Genomic DNA, 25646 nt, shown 5'->3' with positions numbered 1-25646 from the left:
CATTTAATTATGAGTTAGCTTTAGAAATAATTCAGTTTTAAGGAAACTTTCTAGCCCATTAGGATAACATATCTTTGACCCCTTTTCTTTACCTGCTGCATTCAGTTGGCTGCCAAATCTGCTCCTTTCACCTTTGCCCCTTCTCAATTTTTCACTATTTTAGGGCCCTGTGACCATTTTCTTAAACTATTGTCCCCTTAAAGATCACTTTCTCACACTTGTCTCTAGATCAGCTTCAGTCTGTTTCAATTAATTTTAATTACTACTTTCAGGTCAGTTCTGCTAAAGTTCAGTTCAGATGGTGTCAGTCCTGAATCACTGTATACTTCTCCCATAGTAGTTTCCACATATGATTTGTACTTTTAGAGAAACCACAAAGCATAGAGGGCTGCTTTGGTTGATGGTAGAAGCTCAACACTTCTGTTAAATGGTGAAGTAAATGATATTTTGTCTCATGTATTCCATCATGAGATTTGTGCCAGTAACTCCCCAAGTCTCAATCTGAAAAGGAAAACATAATTCTGAGCACAATTTTTACTGAGACTAAATTGATATACCTTGCAAAATCTTCATCCTGGTGACAGTCAGAATGCACTGTGTTATTTAGAACACAACCTTCTGGCAAGCATGCCTGTTTTTCAAGTTCTCATTCTTTTAAATGTGGGCTACTATTATTCTCTTGTGCATTTCACAGAGTTTATAAGTAAAGCATTGTTTTTTTTTCATGTTTAATTTTATTTATTTATTTTTATTGTTTATTTTTTTATTTTTTTAAATTTTTTTACAAGACAGTCTGTTTTTTATTGGTTGTTCACAACATTACAAAGCTCTTGACATATCATATTTCATACATTAGATTGAAGTGGGTTATGAACTCCCAATTTTTACCCCAAATGCAGATTGCAGAATCACGTCGGTTACACATCCACAATTTTACATAATGCCCTATTAGTAACTGTTGTATTCTGCTACCTTTCCTATCCCCTACTATCCCCCCTCCCCTTCCCTCACATCTTCTCTCTCTACCCCATCTACTGTAATTCATTTTTCTCCTTGTTTATTTTCCCATTCCCCTCACAACCTCTTATATGTAATTTTGTATAGCAATGAGGGTCTCCCTTAATTTCCATGCAATTTCCCTTTTCTCTCCCTTTTTTATTGGTTGTTCACAACATTACAAAGCTCTTGACATATCATATTTCGTACATTAGATTGAAGTGGGTTATGAACTCCCAATTTTTACCCCAAATGCAGATTGCAGAATCTCCCATCTCATGTCTCTGTTTAATGTTAATCTTTTCTTCCTGCTCTTCCTCCCTACTCTGTTCATAGTTGCTCTCATTATATCAAAGAAGACATTTGGTATTTGTTTTTTAGGGATTGGCTAGCTTCACTAAGCATAATCTGCTCTAGTGCCATCCATTTCCCTGCAAATTCTATGATTTTGTCATTTTTTATAGCTGCGTAGTACTCCATTGTGTATAGATGCCACATTTTTTTTTATCCGTTCATCTATTGAAGGGCATTTGGGTTGGTTCCACAGTCTAGCTATTGTGAATTGTGCTGCTATGAACATCGATGTGGCAGTATCCCTGTAGTATGCTCTTTTAAGGTCTTCAGGGAATAGTCCGAGAAGGGCAATAGCAGGGTCAAATGGTGGTTCCATTCCCAGCTTTCCCAGGAATCTCCATACTGCTTTCCAAATTGGCCGCACCAATTTGCAGTCCCACCAGCAATGTACAAGTGTACCCTTTTCTCCGCATCCTCGCCAGCACTTGTTGTTGTTTGACTTCATAGTGGCTGCCAGTCTTTGAACAGACCATTATAAATGGATGAAATTGAAGAAGCAATCAAAAGACTACCAACCAAGAAAAGCCCAGGACCGGATGGGTATACAGCGGAGTTTTACAAAACCTTTAAAGAAGAATTAATACCAATACTTTTCAAGTTATTTCAGGAAATAGAAAAAGAGGGAGCTCTTCCAAATTCATTCTATGAGGCCAACATCACCCTGATTCCGAAACCAGACAAAGACACCTCAAAGAAAGAAAACTACAGACCAATATCTCTAATGAACCTAGATGCAAAAATCCTCAATAAAATTCTGGCGATCGAATACAAAAACACATCAAAAAAATTGTGCACCATGATCAAGTAGGATTCATCCCTGGGATGCAAGGATGGTTCAATATACGGAAATCAATAAATGTTATTCACCACATCAATAGACTTAAAGATAAGAACCATATGATCATCTCGATAGACGCAGAAAAAGCATTCGACAAAGTACAGCATCCCTTTATGTTCAAAACATTAGAAAAACTAGGGATAACAGGAACTTATCTTAACATTGTAAAAGCTATCTATGCTAAGTCTCAGGCTAGCATCATTCTGAATGGAGAATAGTTGAAGGCATTCCCTCTAAAATCTGGAACAAGACAGGGATGCCCTCTATCACCACTTCTATTCAATGTAGTTCTCGAAACACTGGCCAGAGCAATTAGACAGACGAAAGAAATTAAAGGCATAAAAATTGGAAAAGAAGAACTTAAATTATCACTATTTGCAGAAAACATGATTCTATACCTAGAAGACCCAAAAGGGTCTACAAAGAAACTACTAGAACTAATAAATGAATTCAGCAAAGTGGCAGGATATAAAATCAACATGCATAAATCAAAGGCATTTCTGTATATCAGCGACAAAACTTCTGAAATGGAAATGAGGAAAAACACTCCATTCACAATATCCTCAAAAAAAAAAAAAAACTTGGGAATCAACCTAACAAAAGAGGTGAAAGATTTATACAATGAAAACTACAGAACCCTAAAGAGAGAAGTAGAAGAAGATCTTAGAAGATGGAAAAATATACCCTGTTCATGGATAGGCAGAACTAACATTATCAAAATGGCGATATTACCAAAAGTTCTCTATAGGTTTAATGCAATGCCAATCAAAATCCCAATGGCATTTCTTGTAGAAATAGATAAATCAATCATGAAATTCATATGGAAAAATAAAAGACCCAGAATAGCAAAAGCAATTCTAAGCAGGAAGTGTGAATCAGGCGGTATAGCGATACTAGATTTCAAACTATATTACAGAGCAATAGTGACAAAAACAGCATGGTACTGGTACCAAAACAGGCGGGTGGACCAATGGTATAGAATAGAGGACACAGAGATTAATCCACAAAGTTACAACTATCTTATATTTGATAAAGGGGCTAAAAGCATGCAATGGAGGAAGGATAGCATCTTAAAGCATTGTTTTTAAGTGTGTTATAACTTATTCCTTGAAGAAACTGAACTCTTGATAAAAAGCCAACAAAGATGAAGTATTTCAGTCTCACACTTGCCTTTTCTGTTCATTCCTGTCATTAGAGGACAATTTTCAGGTGTGTATTTAAAAAAACAAAACAAAACTAAAATGGACAATGAGCCATTCTGATTCTCTCTTTAACCAACTCTTGTGACAAGGGCCTTAAAAGCCATGCTTTGGTACTTTATTTCTTACCAAGTTTCACTGTAATTATGAATAGTTTTAATAGTATGAATAATGTTATCTATTCTGTTCCCAGCTTTATGAAACCTATTTTGCACTATTTTCTTTGATAAAGTGACTTGAGTTCACCCTTATTTCCTTGGGAATTATTTATTAGGTAATTCTTAATCCTGGTTTTTATAATGAATAAAAATCAATTAAATATGAAAATTATAAGTAACTATGGCATTGGAACTATTTTGGGTATTATTCAGTTGCTAAAAATAAAATAAGCATAATGGCAAAGAACTGAAAAATAGGGAAACATGTCTTTAGTCAGAAAGTCCAGGACATTTTTATACTGTGTTCAATTTATTTTGCTCTGTAATCATATTCTTGGGGATGCTAGTGTTAGACAACAGACTGAAAATATGGTTACTATTTAGAGATGTTTATTGTTTGGGGAGAAATTCAGTGGAATCTTGAGTATTCTCATGACATATGGAATAATTTTATAGCAATGATTATAAATCATAAATATATCTTACATTTTACTGTCTTAAAATGTTTTGCTTTTTAGATATGATACTTGAAATATTTCTATGAAATGTTTTATCCTAACATATGCCAGTATCATTGTCTTACTCCATATTTGTGTAACCTTTTGAAAGTTAATTAATTATCCTAATGCTAGTTTGCTTATTTTACTTAAAACTCAAAAAAGATTCTTCTAAAAAGTCTCCTTAAATGCATTTTTAAATTTCTTTCTTTTTCTTGTTATATTATTTATCAAATGTGGCATTTGTTTTCATGAGAATCTGTTGATAAAATTGACAGAAGTACTACTTTGTAGTAAGAATGGAGAAAAGACTTACAACATTTGCCTGATTGTGTCGCTTTTTGTGTGTGCTTTTGGTTAAACACACATCAATTTATTTTGCCAAGATTATTCTATGGAAAGAGAACTCCTGTCCTTTCCTTTGGGGTTGATTTCATGCAATCTTGAGTAATAGAACAATAAAGTGAGATTGTATAGGTGGCTGGGAGAGAGAGTAGGTTTGACTTGAAGGCACATGAAAAGGGAAGGGGAATATTTCTACAGAGAATTTAAATATTTTTTTTAAGAGAACTATTTGCCTATGCAATTATAAACAACTGTGGCTATGCATAATTTTTATTTTATATTTTACATGCCCATGTGATTTCAATTTCATTTATAAATTGTTGAAAATAGAGTCTGATTAACATAGTCTATGTTTAGGAAATGGTTTTGGATCTTTTAGTTTTTTTCTTTTCCTTTTCTGACTGAATCGATAGATATGTAAACCTGGAAAATCTTGAGAGTGCCAGAACCTCTTCATTGTCTTTTTACTTCCGGGTCATATTTTCCCTGATAACATTGTTAAGATGACTGCTGAGACAAATATCAGTAGGGCTTACCATTAGCTATCTGCCTGTATCAGCTAGGAATAAAAGTTTTTTCTATGCATAAGTTTGTAGATAGCCAAATCATTACTATGATGAAAAAAGATTTTATTTGCCAGATGTTAATATTGAAAAATTCATTTTTTCCTCCCTTTAAAAAAATGGTTTCTGGAAATATATGACAAAGTATTTTGAACTCAAATATAAGGTGGTATTCTCATTAATTAATAATTTGTAACTAATACATATCAAAATTTGTGTAACTTGTTAGGCAAGTCTCATTATTTCTGCTTTTAATGTTCTTAAATCTCAATTATCTTTGTCTTTTCCTAGGATTTTTATTCAGTAGTTAATTATATAATTCAAGACAGTTTTTTTGATTGAATATCTTCAAAACTCTTTACAACTCCAGTAGTGTATAAGACCTTGATTTTCATTTAGGTCAGTCATCAGCTACAATGGAAGGATAGCATGATTCTAATTTCTAAGGTAAAAATGACTATTTCTTTACATTGCCCTAAATTGAGTAGAAAATTTATTAGTAAAGTAGCAACCAAAGAATTATCTTGCTTTTGTTCTCTTTTTTATAATAAAAAATTATTATAATCTTTTTCCCACATGAATTGTTTCTACTTTGGGAAATCCTAGTGTAAAAACAGATTTCCGGATAGCTTAAAACTGAGAAATGAGTATTTTGACAGTTATTCATGGAAGGAGAGCTGTGCCTACAACTATTTCAGTCTTCTTGTTGTAACACCCACATGTACAGAGGAGGAGATATCACAGTTTGAAGCAAGTGCTTGGTGTTAGAGGAGATGGATGACTATGAACCTTTTTAAATATATTGGAAAATAGGGCATTTAGTTCACTGTTATGGAGAACAGAATAACAGTGTTGGTAATAAAGTACTTTTTTATGGCTTGAGAGTGACCTGATACTGGGAACTTTTGTGTCTTTCATCCAGTAAGAATATTCCTAGAGGATTTCATTTTATACCATTCTGTCATTTAATGTCTTTGTTCTGGTGCAAGTTATTGTGTCTTTAGAACAGAAAGCTTCAAAGTAAATTTTATAGCAGAAACAATATTTTTTGGCATAAAATGAAATTAGTGAGCAGTATTCATCAGACTTCTAGAACTAGCCTATTGCTCTAAAATTTAATTTTTGAAAAAGGTAGGGGCTGAACTTTAAGGTTCTCCAATATCTGATTCTCCTCTCATTTTATGCATTTCTTGTTAGCATGAATTTGTTTAAAAAATTTCTTAATTTCTCCATAGCCATATAAACAGTTATTTTTTGAATAGAATATTGGAAGAAATCATGCATCCTCCTGTTCTTCACCGTGTTTGTAAGGGCCATTAGCTATGGTCATCATTTTTCTCCATTATCATCGTTGTTACCACTACCATTGCCATTATCATCAATATGTGTTTAAGCTCCAGAGATGCTATACTGGTTTGTAGAATTTGTGAGAAATATACAACTGAGATTCTTAAAATGTTAGACCTGGTGTTTAGGGTGAACAAATTTAAGACTGATTCCTTTTGGTAGTAATGACTGAATGATTTTGGTTCATTTCAGAGAATCAAGTCAGATGTTCAAAGAATCCCATCTTACATGCTGAAGCCTGAATGAAAAGCAGTTTCATTTATTTAGATTTATAAGGGGTATGTGTGTGTGTGTGTGTGTGTGTGTGTGTGTATGTGTATGTGTATATATATATATTATTTAGATCAGTCATCAGCTGTCTCTCTCTCTCTCTCTCTCTCTCTCTCTCTATATATATATATATATATATATATATATATATAATTTTTTTTTCTTAAGCTGTTTTTTAACACTGAAATAAATCACGGTGAAGAGTGTTCATTTCTCTATTAGAACTGTATCTAAAACCAAAATACTATTGCCAAAATACTTCAACTTTCTACAGATGATTTAAAAATCATTCTTTGGTAATATCAATTTACTACCCAATTTACTTTTCTGAAGAAGGGTTTTTACAGTTTTCATTGGATTTTTGTTATCCTTCTCCTCCAAGTAATTTCATTGTCTCATACTTTTGTTCTAAAAATTAAAAACAGAACATCTTTTTTTCCTTACTGAAAGCTCCAGAGGAGAGCAGTTTATTAATCCTTTCTTCTTTCTTTTTTGGGGGCTTTTGTTTTAGTTTTACTTATTTATTTTTTTCCATTTTTTTTCTTATTGCACTTCACTCTATAACACTTCAGAGATATGGCATTTTTTCCAAATTGAAGGTCTGTGGCAACCATGTGTCATGCAAGCCTACAGGCATCATTTTTCTAACAGCTCAGATGATCCTTAGCATTTCTTCACAATAATTTTTAAATTAAAGTATGTGCTTTTTAAAACACAATTTTATTACATGCTTAATAGAGTACAGTCTAGCATAAATATAAATTTTATGTCCACAGAAACAAAAAAATTCCTGTGACTCATTTTATTGTGATACTTGCTTTATTGCAACCATATGGAACCAAAAACCCTCTATATCTCCAAGGTACGCATGTACTCAACTTTTATCACCTTTTGACAAAATGATGACGTCAAATATAAGTTGAAGAAGAAAATCAAACAGCAACATCCTTGAAGGCAGAGAGTGGAAGACCCATTTTCAGGAACCTGAAAAATAAAATTTTCTTCTCCTCCACCATGCAGTTACCAACCTGCACTAGGTTGCCAGATAAGGATCTTTTTAAAATTATTTTAAAATTTTTTTATTAGTTGCTCAAGACAATACAATGATGTTGACATATTATACATTTGATTCCAATAGGGAAAGGGAAGAAAAAAAAAGAGAGAGATAAGTTTCCATTTTGTTTTTGTCCCCCTAGCAAGGGACTTCTTTTCAAATTCCTTTTAACGCCTGACTGCACTGAGATCTGTTTGAGCAGCATGTGAAGATCACCAGCTAATATGGGGTTGAGCACAAGTGTGGAATCACCCACCCATGTCCCTTGAAGTGTGTATGAATGAGGCTTTCACTTGTAGTCCTGTTTATTGTGTTCCAGTCACTTAGAATGAAGCAACACCTCACGAGGCATTAATCTTTGGGAGAAATGCTTGTTTTATTCATCAAGATGCTCTTTCCAGATTCTTCTGATAAAGAAAGTCTAGCACACAAAGTTTTAATTTGCAAGTTAAAAATGCTTCAGAATGCTAAATATTGGCTGTTTCTTTCTTTCTGATTTCTTTGGGATTTCTAAGTTGATTGTGACCCCATAACTTGAAGTGCTTGTAAATTTAATTATAACCTGGTGGGTATCATTAAATGTAGCTTAATTTCAGTTTGTAGAAAAGGATGTTTCCTGACTTATGATATAATTTTGGGCTGGAGATGTAGATCAGTGGTAGAGTACTTGCCTAGCATGTGTGAGGCACTGGGGATTGAATTAAATAAAATATAATTTAATGAAAAATGATTAATGGTCTACTGGTTTTAGAGACTGACATCATACTTGATATCTGTGGTGCTTAATTGTAATGGTTGTAGCTATTACTTGATTTTTATTGATTTGATTATGTTAGTACCTCATTTCTCCAGTAAATGTGAAATCTTATGTTCTTACCTCAAGATGAGAGCTTAAAGGAAGAAAAGGTCAGGTTTTTAGTCAGATCATCTAAACAGAACCCCTTCTTCCAGAATTTAGCTCCATATAAACGCTGTCATCAAACTCAGACTTGACTTAGGAGATAAATTGACAAAGTACAATTTCTCACTTCTGAGATTTGAGTATTGTTTTATCTCACTGAAGTTCTACCAACTCCAGGATTTATAGTTATAAATCCAGAGGGAAAAAGGTCTTAAGAGAACTATTTAACAGTTTACATAAAATCAGTCTTTGGTTCTGATAGTTTAAATCTGATATTTTGCCCTCTCCTGTTGATCCTGGGCTATTTTTAAATTTGCTTTTGAACTGTAACAGATTGTCTCTTCTAACTTTTCTGATATATTATTTTTGTATTCCAGGTTTGTACAGGTATTGTGCTGAGCAGGCTATGAATAAAAAGTACATTATGGTTTTCACAGTAGCAAGAAATATCCTTGGGATATAATTATTTTTTGTAGACACTTAAAAAAGTTATGAGAGCAAAAATGAGTGGAAGAGGGATGGGATGGAATTTCCTGTGTGCAAAGTGATTCCAGAATTTTTTACCTTGATCTCTAAACTAGAACACTATCTTATAGTATAGAAGAGTTTCATGAAATTTTCATACCAGGTTGAAATGGGACAGAGAAAGGAAAGTAGCCATGTAGCATGTGCATACAGACCTGTGAGGCCCCCCCCCCCAATTTATCATCTAGTTGAAGCAACCTCATTCCCTTTATAAATGCCATTTAAAGTTGAGAATCTCTGAGTGCTTTATTTCTAGGAATAGAATCCCCTGTTGTGAAGCCAGCATAGTCACTGTGGTACAGGACTCCGCTCTTCTCCTGCCCCAAAGATCTATGTTGGAAGACTGAATAATGGTGAGACTATTTCTGCATTCTGTAGTCACTGTAGTCTCTCCATTTAGTTTGGAATTGACCTAGATGTATCATTCTTAACTATTATATTTCTTTGCTTTTTTTTTTTTGATGCCAACTTGGAAAGTTAAGTGTTTGAACCTAGTTAGATATCACTAATAATCGTTAGCATTACATATATGCTTTATCTTCTATCCAGGTTTGATTATGAACTGTCTTAGAAAAAAAGAAAAAACCCTTTTCTGTATCTATAGGTCTATAAATGAGAGAGATGTCTCTGATGTATGTATGTATATGGTTTCGTTTCTTTTCCTTTCCTTTCCTTTCCTTTCCTTCCTTCCTTCCTTCCTTCCTTCCTTCCTTCCTTCCTTCCTTCCTTCCTTCCTTCCTTCCTTCCTTCTTTCTTTCTTTCTTTCTTTCTTTCTTTCGTGGTGCTGGGGATCAAATCTGGGTCCTGGCCACTGAAATATTCCCCCATCCTTAACCAAAATGTTATAAAAAGACGTATTTGGAAATCTGTTTTCTCACCTAAAATTTAAAGACAACTTTAATTATAGTTTTTAGTATATAAAAATTTAATTTGTAGATGCTGGTATCTTTATTAAGGGAAAATATTAAATACAATAGACGGACATTGTAGAATATCTTTATTTTACAAAATAAGTTGTGTTAAATTAGATAAAAATTTATATAAACTTTATTTGACCAGAAGTAGTTCTGCTTCCCAGTGGAATTAGCAGGTATTCCTTTTAAAATTAACCAGTTAAAACGTGCTCATGAGACTTACATGTTTTATCCAAATTAACTAATTATTAGCATTTCCTCACATTTGTGTTTGTCCCCCCAATAAGCATGTACACGTTTCTTTTCCCCTCTCATCACTTTATAGTAAATTACAGACAATAAGGTACTTCACTGATATATATATCTTGTAAGAACAAGGACATAACCACTGTTCAACTTTCACACTTGAAAATTTTAACACTGTTCAATACTATCATCCATCATTTAATCATATGAAAACTTATAGCTTTTTTTGTTTGAGCCAGAATCTAATTAAGGCAAATGCATTTGCATTTGATTATCATATCTCTTTAGGACAGGCATCATTTAATCTATACCAGGAAATGTGGTAGCCACCAGCCAAATCTGACTCTTTAATGGAAATATGATAAAACATTATTTTCAGCAGTCACATTAGCCACATTTCAAGTGCTCACTGGCCCTTTATGACTAATGGCTACTCTGTTGGATAGCACAAACATAATATTTCCATTATCACAGAAAATTATTATTATTTATTTTTGGTACTGAGGATTGAACCCAGGGGTGCTCAACCACTGAGCCACATCCCCAGCCCTTTTAAATATTTTATTTAGAGACAGGGTCTTGCTGCGTTATTAAGTGCCTCGCTAAGTTGCAGAGGCTGGCTTTGAACTTGCAATCCTCCTGCCTCAGCCTCCTGAGCCACTGGGATTACAAGCGTGTGCCACTGTGCCTGGCTATCACAGAAAATTCTATTGGACAGATCTAGAATATTTTCCACTTCTTTTTGTCTTTCCTGAAATTGATGTTTTGAAGAGTTCAGGCCAGTTGTCTTGTTGAATGTTCCTCATATAGATTTGTCTTGTTTTTTCAGGATTAGATTCAGGTTGTGGAAGATTGTTCTTCCAAAAGATAGCTGCATGAATGTATTTAGTTTATCTCACTTTCTTTTAAAAATGTGACTGGCACTTCCTCACCTAAAAGGAGAGATCATTGTTCCCTCCTGCATGTAGGCAAGGACTTGTGAAAGATGACCAGTGAAGTAAGGAGGTCATGTGATGTAATGTCATGTAATGGAACCTAGCCATTATGTAGTGAGGCAAGTTCAGTGATATAAAGATACTATCCAGCACCAGTGAGGGTCTCTGCTGCAAGGCAGACATGTAAGTGCTTCCAGTTTAGGCCTAAGACACAGTATAACAGATTAATGGTACCTGGCGAGGGCTGTCTGAATTCCTGACACATGGAAACTATTAGAGCTAATAAATTATTGTTCTTCTAAACTTATAAATTTTTGGGGAATTTGTTATGTAGCAGTATATAATTATTAGGTTAAATGCTTGTGGCAAGAGTGCTATGTAAGTGATGGTGTGCATTTTCCATTGTATCATGGTAAGAGGTATGCAATGTCACTATAACTGTTATTGGTGAAATCTGTATACTTGGTTAAGGTGGTGGCACCAGAAAGAATGTTTGATTTTGTATAGGACAATATTCTGCCAAGTTACTTGTCAACATTTCACTCCACACAATTAAAAAATGTTTTGTTGTTTTTCATTGATTATAGTAACTGTGCTTGTTTATGGTGTATGGTTTGATATCTCAGTACATCTGTACTATGTGTAATGATTAGATCATATAATTGGCATATCTATCTCCTAAGATTTCTTTGCATCGGGAACATTCAAAATATTCTTTCCTAGCTATTTTGATATATACAATTAATTGTTGTCAACCACAGTTATCATACTGTGGTTATTTAGTCTACCCATCTGTGCCCCTGTACCTATTAACCATTCTCTCGCCATGCCTCCTCCCCATATCCTTCCCAGGCTTCTATATCATTGTTTTGAGTGAATTTAAAAATTGAAACAATCATAGAAATAATTTTATTAATCTCTTTATATTGTAGCCTAATTTAATAAACATTGCTAGTTTTCCATTATGGTTACTGCTTTGAAACTGGGAACATAGATATACATAAGGGCACTGTCTTCAAGTTATTGTTTCCTTTGCTGAGAAGGAGCTTTTTAGTTTGAATCTATCCCACTTATTCTTTTTTTTTAGAGAGAGAGAGAGAGAGAGAGAGAGAATTTTTTTAATATTTATTTGTTAGTTCTCGGCGGACACAACATCTTTGTTGGTATGTGGTGCTGAGGATCGAACCTGGGCCGCACGCATGCCAGGCGAGCGCGCTACCGCTTGAGCCACATCCCCAGCCCCGATTCTTGATTAATAAATAAAAATATATATACATATATATGTGTGTATGTGTATGTATATATGTATGCATATGTGTGTGTATATATTTATTTAATTATTTTTTTACAGTACTGGGACATTCTAGTTGTAGTTTATGGATGGAGACTGTTAACATGACTAGAATTCAAAGGGTTGATTGGGTCATATATAATTTGTGTTTCAACATGATTTTGCTGAGATCTGTATTTTCTAAATGTGCCTTTGAGGTTTATATTTTTTCCATGGTAAATGTAGACTCTTGTCTTTCTAAGACTGATTAGCACTACTTTCTGAACTATGTTTTTATACAGAATTAAAAGATAAAGATTTTTTTAAAAGCCTACTTCTGTGTTAGAAGTTCTATTGGTCCTGTGTTTTAGGGATTAAAATGTATCTTTTTTTGCGTATATAAATTTATATATTTTAAAATATACATCTGCCAAGTCCAAAGTTTCTTTTAATATAAATAAGATATACTTTGAGCTAAATGAATGTTTATTAATTAAAGATTTTATGGATACCATTTGTTGATTTTTTTAAAAAAGAATACAGGGTACATTTGATTTAGGAACTATGTAGCACCTTATATAGTTAGCACCCTAAATAGTTGTTGATTGGGTAAGTTCTATAACAATGTGCTTTATAATTCCCGTTACTTTATTAATAAAATGTATTAACTAGTGCTTTTAAAGTTTGTTCTTCCAATAAAAACCCATAGTTTTCTTGTTTGTTTATTTGGTCTGGGATAAAAAAGTAAGGAAGCATTTGTTTGTTTTTATTTTCATAGTGGAAAATTTACTTAGCCTTTTCTGTACCAAATGGCAGATGTATATTCTAAGTTCTCGGTAAAATGTATAATTTAAAACAAACAAGAAGGAATTAGTCCCCTGCGTATTTATTTGTTGTCTCTTTGTGGTGAAACCCTGTTGGTTAGACCAATTTGCTAATGTTACCAGGCTCCTGATATTTAATTCCTTTGTGGGGTATACAGTTTCCTTTGTTACTTTCTCTCTGATTGAATATTTAGGGACACTTTCTTCCAAGTAAGTTGCTTATAGGAAGAATCTCAGGAAAGAATGAATGAATCAATTAACAATTTAGTAAAACAAATCAGAACACAATTCTTGCTAAGTACAACAATGTTACATTTTTATACCTGGGAAGTATGTTCAGTACTGCTTCATAATTTTGGGGTGATAGAGGAGAAGAGCCCTATAGCTGGGGAAAGCACAGCCCAACTATAAGTGAGTTCTGGAAAGTGTCAGATTCTAAGAGGCATGCAGGAATAGGAAGACTTGTTTCACTCTGGGAGGGTGAGGTGAATGTGAAGGAATGTGGATTGTTGTAGGAGCCCCTGCAGATACCACAGTCCACAACGGTCAGGTCTCTTATATAAAATTATATACACACAACCTTTGTATCTTTAAATCAATCTAGATTACTTATAATATCCACCCCCCCCCATTATGGGTCAGCATCCACTGTATAAAAGTTGTTATGCTATATTGTTTAGGGAATAATGATAAGAAAAAATTCAATAATGTTCAGTATACATACAGAATTTTCTCCAAATGTATCTATATATACATGCACAAATATATGTACACATGCACATATATATTTGAGTACATACATGTACATACATATGTACACATACATATATGTGTATGTATATATAGGTATAGATGTATGTATATTCCTTTTTGTTATTTATTCTAATTAGTTATAAATGATAGAAAAATGCATTTTGATTCATTGTACACAAACAGAGCACAACTTTTCATTTCTCTGGTTGTACATGATGTAGGGTCACATGACATGTGCAGTCATACGTGTAACTATGATGTTCATCTGATTCTACCATCTTTCCTATCCCCATGCTCCTCCCCTCCCTTCCCTCTCCTCCTTCCCCTCCCTCCCCTTTGTTCAATCAAAGTTCCTCCATTCTCCCCAAGTGCGTCCCCACCCCCCCTCCCCCCCAGTATGGGTCCGCATCCACTTATTAGAGAGAAACATTTGGCCTTTGGCTTTTTGGGATTGGCTAAACTCACTTAGCATGATATTCTCCAACTCCATCCATTTACTGGCAAATGCCATAATTTCATTCTTTTTTAAGGCGGAGTAATATTCCATTGTGTATGTATACCACAGTTTCTTTATCCATTCATCTGTTGAAGGGCATCTTCTGTGAACATTGATATGGCTATGTCACTACAGTATGCTGATTTTAAGTTCTTTGGGTATAGCCCGAGAAGTGGGATAGCTGGGCCAAATGGTGGTTCCAGTCCAAGTTTCCTAAGGAATCTCCATACTGCTTCCTGTAGTGGTTGCACCAATTTGCCATGCCACCAGCAGTGTACCTTTTCCTCCACATCCTCGCCAACACTTATTATTGCATGATTCTTAATAATTGCCATTCTGACTGAAGTGAGGTGAAATCTTAGAGTAGTTTTGATTTGCATTTCTCTAATTACTAGACAAGTGGAACATTTTTTCATATATTTTTTGATCGATTGTATATCTTCTGAGAAGTGCGTGTTCAGTTCCTTAGCTCATTTATTGGCTGGGTTATTTATTTTTTTGGTGTTAAGTTTTTTGAGTTCCTTATAGATCCTGAAGATGAGTGCTCTATCTGAAGAATGTGTAGTAAAGATGTTCTCCTACTCTATGGGTACTCTCTTCAAGTTATTATTTGTTTCCTTTGCTGAGAAGAAGCTTTTTAGTTTGAATCCATCCACTTATTAATTCTTGATTAATAAATAAATAAATACACACATATACATATATATATATATATATACATCTGTATGTATATATATGTATACATGTATATATATATTTCTTTATTTTTTGCAGTACTGGGGATTGATCCCGGGACATTCTACCACTGAACTACATCTCCAGCCCGTTTTATTTTTTATTTCAAGACAGGATCTCGTTAAGTTGCCCAAGGCTGGCCTTGAACTTTCCGTCCTCCTGCCTCAGCCTCCCAAATCGCTGGGATTACATGCTTGTGCTGCTGTTCCTGGCTTCCCCAAATATTTTTGATCTAAGTTTGGTTGAATCTGTACACGTGGAACCTGCGGATAAATAGGGCTGACTGCCTAAGAAATGGAATAACATTGCAGAGTAAAGAGTTGAGAGAGACAGGAAGGGATCAATGGGAAAGACATCAGTGCTGGTAGACAGGAAAGAAGGGGAGGAGAATAGGTTTGTGTTATGGTTTAAAATCGAGGTGTCTCCCAAAAGCTCATGCATGAGACAACACAAGAATCTTCAACACTGAAGTGATTGGATTATGGGAGGCGTAACATAATCAGTGGGTTAATTCACTGATGTGGATTGGTAGGTAGGGTGTGACTGAAGGAAGTAGGTTGGGGGTGTGTGTGTGGGGGGGCGTGCCTTTGAGGTTTATATTTTTTCCATGGTGAATAGAGCTCTCTCTGCTTCCTGGTTGCCATGTCCTGAGCTTCTTTCCTTTTCCACGCCCTTCTGCCATGATGTTCTGCCTCACCTCAGGCCCAGAACTATGGAGTCAGTGGACCACAGGCTGATCCTCTGAAATCATGAACCAAAATAAGCTTTTCTTCTCTTAAGTTGTTCTTGTCAGGTCTTTTAGTCCCAGGAATATAGAGCTAATTAAAATAGCTTGTTAAATTTTGGAGTGGAGTTGTGGATTTGGATGCTTAGGAAAGAGAGACCAGTTTATGGATTTGCTGAGCAGGGAACCCAGCAGAATCGATGTCATTGCAGGTGGTTTCTAGATGACTACTGCCAAGTGTCAAGGAGGAAGGCCTGATTTCTCAGAAACCTGAAAACAAAAGAAATGGGCTGTTCGTCTCTGAAAATTCTCTGAAAGTGTGCATCCATGTGAATGTTATCAACTATATATACCTTTGATAAATGTAATTTTTTTTTCTTTTGAGACAGGATCTCACCAAATTGCCCAGGCTGGCCTTGAACTTGCAATTCTTCTCTCTCAGACTTTCAAGTAACTGGGATTCCAGGCTCATGCCAAAGTTCCCAGTGATGGATGTAATTTTGATACAGCTTCTCTCCTGACATTCTTCACAGAAGATCCAGTTGACCTGACCTCTGCATGGCTTTCTGAGTGTGGGTTCATCAGGCCAGGGTGATATTGTGGTGGAGAGTAGTGATAGGGAGGAACTGTAGTTCCAAGGGCTTAGTCTTCAGAGAAGGAGCAACATTCCTTCCGTTTGTGCCTTGAAGAGGTGGACGAGAATATACTCAAGTGGCAGAACCGCCCAGAGAGCTTTATGATCGCTTTGGCCTTGTCATATCACATCACATCACGTCACATCACATGTGACTCAGCCAGCTTACAGTCCTGTTTCTAACACTTCAGAAAAAAAAGAAAGCTAATATTGTTGCAATTTTTGGTTTCTTTCATTTATTTCACTTAACATTTTTAGCTAGATTGTGTAGGCAGTTTGCTGAGAAAACACAGAGTTGGGTGTTACGGGAAAGGAGAAAAAACTTCCCATTACAGAAAAAGGGTTTGAGCTATTTGGATGTCTTTATGCTGGCAGTATACGTGACTATTAGTATTTTCCTAGGATCTAAGGATGAATGAATGTCTGTTCACTTACTCCTCATTTACTACCAAGCCATGTCAACTAGTATGTCCTTAGATCAGAGCTGAATAAAACCAGAGTATGTTATTATGTGACTCACCTTCTTGAGTTTCCCTCTGTATTTCAGATTTATAATGATGTGGTATGAAGAAATTCAGGATTTCCATCCCAGCTCTTCCCTTCCCTGCCAAGCTTCTGACTTCTGCCAACTTAATCTTTCCCTTCATCTGTCTACAGTTTGGGTTTAGCTCCTTGGGCTCTCTGGGAGTTTATAGAATAGGAGTCATTTAAACTCCTTTTTTTTCCCAAATGGAACAAGTGTCTTAATTGAGGTCAGGCAAACACCTAGTGTGACAGAATCTTCCCCCTCATCCTCCCTGGCACAGAGAGAGCATTCACACAGTAGAAGAATGGTGTGAAACTGTGTACCCGAACAGTGTCCACAGGGATAAAGCTAATGTCCAGTTGGATGCACAAAACAGTGACTCATTTGCCAAGCTCTGTTCTTCGGTTTGGTTCCACGCCAGATGGCAACCTAGCAGGTGACCCTTGGCTCTAGCCTTTCTTCAGCCTCCTCAGGTCTAGGATAAAATGCCCAGCTGTCCCTTACCTTGCAGGAGTGAGCCTGTGGAAACAGTAATTGCCCTCACTGTTACTTAATATTTACATAGTTTTGTTTAAGTTTGTAGTTGTAGTACTATCAGTATGATTTTACTGGTATTATGAAAGCTGTAAGTTACTTGGTGAAATTCAGGAATGAAATCTATTTAACACCAACTCGTCAAGAGTAAGAGCTTCTGGACTGAACACAGAGAAGAAGTGGGAAGATTTGAATTAGACTGAACTAGTGTAGTCCATGGAGTGTATATATTTTGGTTGCTAAAGGACTTTCATTGAGATTTGCATGAATTAAATAGATTAGTACCTTTTACCTTTTGGCTACTTCTTGACATCTATAAAGATAGAAATGAACATCCAAGGTCTCCTTCAGGTGGAAGTATATCCATTTGGTGATTGTTGTGCTTTTGCACCTGGATTATACTATGATGTTAGGTATGCCTCATCTAAATAAGGGTCATAGTATTTATAGTTGATGTGATTCGTTTCACAATCTCAAATATAGCTGGAGATACATGAAGGAATCAAGGAGGAATTTGGAAAAGGAAAAAAAGACCTCGTCATTTCCCAGGGCTTCCTGTGGGCAGATCTGTTTCAACACTGACTTTGCTGTCTATGATTATGATACATAATTATTAATTATTAATTTATTAATTAAGTATTCATACAATTGCATTTTATTTAATTTTGCTTAAACATTTTTTTGGGTAAAGTAACAGGAAAAGACCAACAACTTTATTGAGAATGTTTCTGAAACACATAAATGTTTCTAAACAAAGCTAAATTACTTTGGCATTTTGAGGGGAAATCATATTTCTGGTATGGCCTAGACTGGGTCCTTGTATACCACTGGATTTGTAGCTCAAGGATGTATTCTGATTTCTTAAGGGTCTAGTTTCTGCCTGAGTCATATATCTGCAAGATGAAGTGCTATAAATAAGTGAGGTTTGGCCTACAAATGCCTCTTTTTCCATAATGTAACTAAAATGATGCAACTAGTATTATGAATGTCATTGGAAAAATAATGATTCTTGTTTATGGTAGTGAAATGAGATGGTGGATTCAAAAGTATTTTAAAGGTGCTAAGTAATCAATAAGTAGAAAGGGGCAATACAGTTATAAATTTTAACAACTTTCTTATTAATCACTATCAGCATCACCATTGTTAACATCCTCACTGTTGGAGTTTAACTTCTCAGACCTATCTCTTCTACCTTCTGACCACAAAAGAGAAAGAAAATCCAAAGGAAATCATACTCAGTGGTTTTTTTGGGGGGTGGGTGGGTACCGGGGATCGAACTCAGGGGGCACTCGACCACTGAGCCACATCCCCAGCTCTATTTTGTATTTTATTTAGAGAAGAGTCTCACTGAGTTGCTTAGCGCCTCACTTTTGCTGAGGCTGGCTTTGACTTCAGGATCCTCCTTGCCAGCCTCCTGTCATGCTGGCATTACAGGCATGCACCACAGCGCCTGGCCCTCCAATGGTTGTTTTTAATTAGAAACTTTTTTTTTTTTTCCCTCAGAGAATCTGTGGCCTCAGCATGATAGCATCTCTGACTGTGGGCTTCTGACTTTCTTTCAACTCATTGTTAGGAATACTTGACTCATACTAGAAGTTCAGACCTGCTGGAGGGGCCAGCTCTGCCTGTGGGGAAAATAAGAACCTTGATTAGGAGCTTCTGTCTTGATGCCAAGGACCATTACTGCTGATTCTGTATTAATTTTGTGTCCCCGTCTGGTCACTGGGTGTCTATCTTGCTTGTACAATGAAATCCTCAACTGTACTGTAGATCCAGATATTGATTTCTTGTGTTGACTCTGTCTTAGCCTTAAAAACCTGCCCAGAATCCCTTAAATCTCTTTGATTTCCTAAACTTTATTGGACTCTTGCTTCTCTCTTCCCCAGATTTCAGCCGTGCTTGAGTCTTGGGTTTTTCATCAGCAGTCAGCTTCATATTTCTGAGTTATCGGAACTATGGTGTATGAAGAATTTGGTAGGGACTGGCACTAAGGAGAAAGAAAAGTATGGAGGAATTGTGGAGGAGAGAGAGGAAGTGACATGTGAAGCATAAAAGTATAAAGGGACTGGTAGGTGTCTTTATTCACAAGGAATCTTGTCCTATTGCTCACTGCTACATAACTAGTGTGGGAAATGGTTCCTGCATTTAGCTTGTCTAGTAAATACCTGTCGAATGTGTGTTTGGGGACACAGTGAATTGACTAGTTTTACTGGAGATCACTTTAACTTGAGCTTTTAAAGACTGGGGTCATTGCAAACTCATTTTTTGCTGTAGCTTTGTATATATATATATATTTTTTTTTTCTAAATAAATGAATAAGTTTTGCGATTAGTGGAGTTGATGCTAGAATGCTGAAATTGATAAAGTGAAATTTTGAGTGCTGAGGTGAGCATTGTCTTTCATGTGACAAGGAGAGAAGCAAAGGTCTGTACCTTCTCATTTATTGTCAAATGAGAGTTTTGTACTCAGTGTACTCCCATTTAAACTGAAGGATTCAGAGAGACTGTTATTTTGATACTAAAAAAGAAGGGAAATTTTTTGTATATAAGATGCTCTTTAAAAAAATTGTTCTAATTAGTTAAACATGATAGTAGAATGCATTTTGACATATTGTACACAAATGGAGCACAGCCTCTCATTCTTCTGGCTGTACATGGTGCAGAGTCACAGACTGGTCATATAATCATAATGTATATAGGGTCATAATGTCCATCTCATTCCACCATCCTTCCCACCCCATCACTCTCTCCCCTCCCCTCACTCCCCTCTGCCCAATCCAAAGTACCTCATTCTGCCTCCCATTATGGATCTGCTTATCAGAGAAAACATTTGGCCTTCGTTTTTTTTTTTTTTTTTTTTGGTGTTTGGCTTGTTTCTTTTAGCATGTTATTCTCTTGTTTCTAAGAGTCTCCTTTTTGAGTTAAATTCAGCATCTAAATTGGTGGATATGTTTCTGAAACATTCTTTAAAAATTGCTTATGTTAGTCAACATGTTTATATTAGCAACATCAGAAGAATTTTTAAAATTCAAAATCCTGTAAAAAAAAAAAAGCCATGAACAAAGTGATAAAAGGCAACCACAGTTAAGCAAGTAATCACTGGAGTCAGTGTTTCTAGGTGTCAGATTCACTTCTTTATGTACTCATACTTCTGGACTTCAGGTGGTCCATTTTAGACCATAATGATATACACTTTTCAAACACGACTACTTTAGGGAAGTGGAACTTGTCTAGAGTATAATCCAGATAATCAAATTTGTGATGGTAGGGAGTTATCTTGATAGATACAAGTAAAGAAATTTTTTCATTAGTTTTTATCTTCATCGAGTACATTATGGTATCAAATCACCTCAAACTGCAGTAAACATTGTTTCATATGAAAATATAACATTTTTTGTGCATGTGCATATATGTCTGTCATAGGACAGAGTATATAGCCAGTTTTGCCAATTAGGGACTTTGCTTCTGCTAGCTTTGAACTGTAACTGGAGTTAGAATTAGGGCAGGACCATGACAAATGCACACAGAGCACCAGAGTGGCAGGTGTATCCTCTACAGGGTGGGAGATCATTGTTACTCTCAGTTCCCTGCTTTCTCTTTATCTTTATCTAAATACCCTGCAGGTTCAGAAAGAGCCTACTTCTCAAAGCAGTTGTCCTGCAGCAGGAAGAAATAGAGGAAAGTTTTCTGAAATCTTAGACCTAGGGGACAAAAGACAGGAGGTTTGAGGTTTCCAAAAGGTAAATATCTTAAGGAAGGAGATTCACTTTTCTTAGATGAATTACTATAGTCTACTAGATTTTGTTTACAAAAGGAACTAAGTGTTTTTTTTTTTTTTTTTAGCTCAAAACTAAGAAACTAACCCATATGGAAAAACAGAAAAGAAGAAAATAGTCATTATCTCAAGATGTAATCACTTAATAATTTTGTTTGATTTTGAAGATGAACAATATTCTGTATATTGTTTTGATGAGATTAATTTATCTTCTTTACTACTACCACTACCATCCTCATCATTATTGACATCAAATGTTTATTGAGTCCTTGCTATTAGCAAGGCACAATTCCAGGAAGTGTAAAGAAGATAAATAAGTGGAAGATGTGGTTTCTTCTTTTAAGAAGATTATTTTCTATTTAGGACTGAACATATGACCTGGAAGAAATTATAGTAAATGATTTATTCATTCAACAAATGATTATTGAGCTCTATTATGTACCAGGAACTATGCTCAACATTTCAGAAAAAACATTGAACAAGATGTAGTTTTGGCTCTTGAAGTTCCTGCCCAGGGGAAGTGATAGACAAGCAAATAAAAATTTCATTAAATTATAATGTGTGAATTGTCATTGAAATGCTACAAACAGTAAGTGCAGTAGGAAGATATTATATTAAAAGTATATTGAAAAACATGTTGGATGTTGTTGGAACCCAGAACAAAAATATTCTTTTTAAGTATTCATTTCTTAAGTTGATCTTCAATGAGAGCCTAAGGCATAATCTTTTTTGTTGTTGTGGTGGTGGTGGTGGTGGTGGTCTTGCTGGGAATTGAACCCACAGCCTTGTGCAGGCAATACAAGCACTCTACCAACTGAGCTATATCTCCAGCCCCTAAGGTATGATCTTTAATAGTCAAGTAATCAATACATTCTGTGAGCAATGAAAGTAATATTGTTCAGTTATATTAAATTTAGTTCTTCTAAGAGAGAACACTGTTATAGATCTTGAAAAATTTACATGGGCCTTAGGTTTTCTTTCTTTTTTTTTTTTTTAATTAGTTGCTCAAAACATTACCATGATCTTGACATATCATACATTTGATTCAAATGGGGCATGAATTCTTATTTTTCCATGTGTACAGATTGCAGGATCACATTGGTTATACAGCCACGTTTATACATACAGCCATACTAGTGTCTGTTGTATTCTACTGCCCTTCCTATCCCCCCTCCCCTCCCATCACCTCTCTCTACCCCATCTACTGTAACACATTTCTCTCTCTCTTTTTTTTCTTCCTCCTCACACCATCTTATATGTTATTTTGTATAACAATGAGGGTCTCCTTCCATCTTCCGTGCAATTCCCCTTCTCTCTCCCATTCCCTCCCACCTCTCGTCCCTGTTTAATGGTAATCTTCTTAGGTTTTTTTACTTTATCTGAAATGCCTGGGCCAGAAGTGTTTCAGATTTCAGAATTTTTAGACTTTGAAATATTTGCATAAACTTTACAGGTAAAGCATCCCAGTCTGAAAATCTGAATTCTAAAATGTACTCAAATCTGAAGCTGCTCTCATCCAAAATATCTATCAACTGTCTTAGTATTTGCTTTTGTCAAGAGTTGAAACATAACAGTGCTATTGGAACTAATCTGCTCCTCATAAAATAATGTGTTTTGACATTTAAAAATAAGCTGAGCCTTTAGGAAATGGGGAATGAGGTTGTTAACATACTAAGATACTTATTTTGTATTTGTAAGTGCATGAGGTGCTGATCTTTTGTGGTATGGAAGGAAGAGAAGAACATATCTTTTTGGATTAGCGAGTGTCAAGGTTAGCATTCCATTATGAAAACTGGGAAACTGGATTAGTTTTTTTTTTCTTGTGGGAGGTGGGTGAGGCAATGGATGTTCTCACTTCTACAAGGAGGAAATGTAAATGAAAGAGAAAAAGCATAGGTCATTTATTCCTTGGATATTTTGTGTTTTTTTCCCTGCCATAAAACTTGTTATAGAATTGTATATCTAGTGTTTTAACCCAAATGGGTATATTTTTTTGACTTTTATCAGATGAAAGAAGTGAGAACTTACTTGTTTATTCCTTATTGGAGTTGTTCAGTTCCAGAGTGAAAAATACTAAGGGATGGGTGGAATTTCTCTCCCTAGAGATCTTTAAGAAAAGGTGTTCAGACACTTAACTACCTGAAATTGTTTGTATAGAGCTTTGCATGTCCTACTTAAAAAAAAAAAAAGCAAGGTGTATAGAAACCCAGATTTAGAAAATGGATGTTATTGAGCATAATTCTTCCCTGTTTAATCCTATTTACTTTAATCTTCCCACTAGGTGGATTTATTTGATAATAGACAATTACTTAACATTTCGTGACTTAGGAATATTTCCTACAGACTGTTTTAATTTATATTTTTGAAACATTTTGCAGTTTTCAAACACTTACATGTTGTTATATCATTTGATCCTTGATGATATTATAATAGCCTCCATTTTCCTGATAAGGAATTTGATGATTAGAAGAAATGAGACTTGACTGTAACAATAAGTTATTAGGTGGTGGGATTTGGAACAGTCCCTTTGATAAAATTTTGTGCTTTCTTTAGTTTATATGAGACACTTTTTTTTTTTTGTGGGAGGGTACTGGGGATTGAACTCAGGGGCACTTTACCACTGAGCCACATCCCCAGCCTTATTTTGTATTTTATTTAGAGATGGGGTCTCATTGAGTTGCTTAGCATCTCGCTTTTGCTGGCGCTGGCTTTGAACTCACAGTCCTTCTGTATCAGCCTCCCAAGTGGCTGGGATTACAGGCAAGCCCGGCATAAGACACTATTTTTGTTCTTAAATATAACTATTTGTCCTTCTTAATATCAAAGTTACTGCAGATTCTGGAGAGATGGATGTTGTCTGTATACTACTGATTTTTCTTCTTGTAAGCTGATTGACCTCTGGAGAGGAGGAAAATGTCTTGGGGGCTCCTCCCGAGTTCTTATTTCTTGCCACTTTCTTACTAATACAGCTTTGAAAATGTGGACTGGGGGGTTCTTAGAGCAGTTCACAAAAATAATTTAACTTATAAAATTACTGCATTGGTGCTATTGGAACTAATCTGCTCCTCATAAAATAATGTGTTTTGACATTTAAAAATAAGCTGAGCCTTTAGGAAATGGGGAATGAGGTTGTTAACGTACTAAGACTAAGTACTTTTGCATAACCACATTAACTATATACAATATCCACTTCAATTAGGCATTAACAAATTAGACTGCACACTTCAGAGAACCAAAATAAAATCAGTTCATTAGCTACTGAGTTCTTACTTTGGAGCCACTGCTTACACAGGTTAAGCTTTAAAGTTAATGGGGCCAAATATGCATAGCAAATAAAATCTCTAGGAAGAAAGAGGATATGTTATTGAAGTTTACTAGGTTAGGCATTGTTTATTGAGATAAGTTTGCTTTGTAGTTCTCATTTGGGAAATTTCATTTTTTCCCCCTGAATTGCATTCAATTGTGGAGAGTTTGAAAATGCCAGAAAAGGGTGAAGACGACTGTCCCTTGTTTACTCTTCTGTTGGAGGACTTTTCGGTTAAGAGGGGTGGGTTAAATCATTTTAGAAGGAGGAATTAGTGAGACAAACAGTAGCTGAGAGTAGGAAAATATGATTTGGGGGATGATTTGAGGTGACTTTCACTAGACAGATCTTGAAGGACCATGAATTCCAGATAGGAGACGTATTGTTCATTAAGTAGGAGATTCCCAGAGCTCTGGTAATGCAGGACTCTTGTTTTTCAGGAAGCTACATTGAGTTGCTTAGATTTGTTAGTGGAGTAATTGGGCCTGGAACTCAGTAAGCTAATGCTGCTTCCGATTATGTGACCTCCTACGTTGCCATTATCGACTCCCAGAGAGGCAGCAAGGGAAAAGTTGGGCCTTAGAAAAAGAGGATTGGTTAAAAGTGGAAGTTATTTGAAGTAGGAAGATCTGATGTACTTATTTTAATAATCTAGGCATGAGGTGATGGGGAGTGAGATAAGGAGGAGGGGGAGGCAATGCTAGGATGACAAGGAGAAAGGAAGCCCCATGAGAAACTTTGAAGGGTCAACTTGGGAAGATCAGATTCTATTTGGAATAAACTAGAACATCAAAAAGAAATGTTTTTTTTTTTTTAGGCAGATGGCAGCCTGGGTCTGACATTCTACTTTTCACTTATACATGTGGTTGGGATAGACTAGAAGGAAAGCAAGCAGTAAAGGACCAATCCCTCCACCTGCTACTATTGAGG

At 35.5% G+C, this 25646-nt stretch overlaps 1 protein-coding gene across 10 annotated transcripts in view; it reads left to right on the top strand.

The window, feature by feature from the left end:
* The window catches only part of EPS8 (EGFR pathway substrate 8, signaling adaptor), a 246132-nt gene that overhangs the window by 95401 nt on the left and 125085 nt on the right, over window positions 1-25646 (top strand). For 3 of the 10 annotated variants that reach the window (XM_081309610.1, XM_081309611.1, XM_081309604.1), the window contains exon 2: window positions 19525-19706. The exons of the other annotated variants lie outside the window; for them this stretch is intronic. The gene's annotated coding sequence lies outside the window, so the exon portion shown is untranslated. The remainder of the gene's footprint in view (window positions 1-19524; window positions 19707-25646) is intronic. 10 annotated transcript variants of the gene reach the window in all.

Source organism: Spermophilus citellus (genome assembly GCF_964194105.1).
Source record: "Spermophilus citellus genome assembly, chromosome: 10".
In the NCBI taxonomy this organism is placed as follows: Eukaryota; Metazoa; Chordata; class Mammalia; order Rodentia; family Sciuridae; genus Spermophilus; species Spermophilus citellus.
The sequence above is the reverse complement of the archived record's forward strand: the minus strand, read 5'-3'. Positions and strand labels throughout refer to the sequence as shown.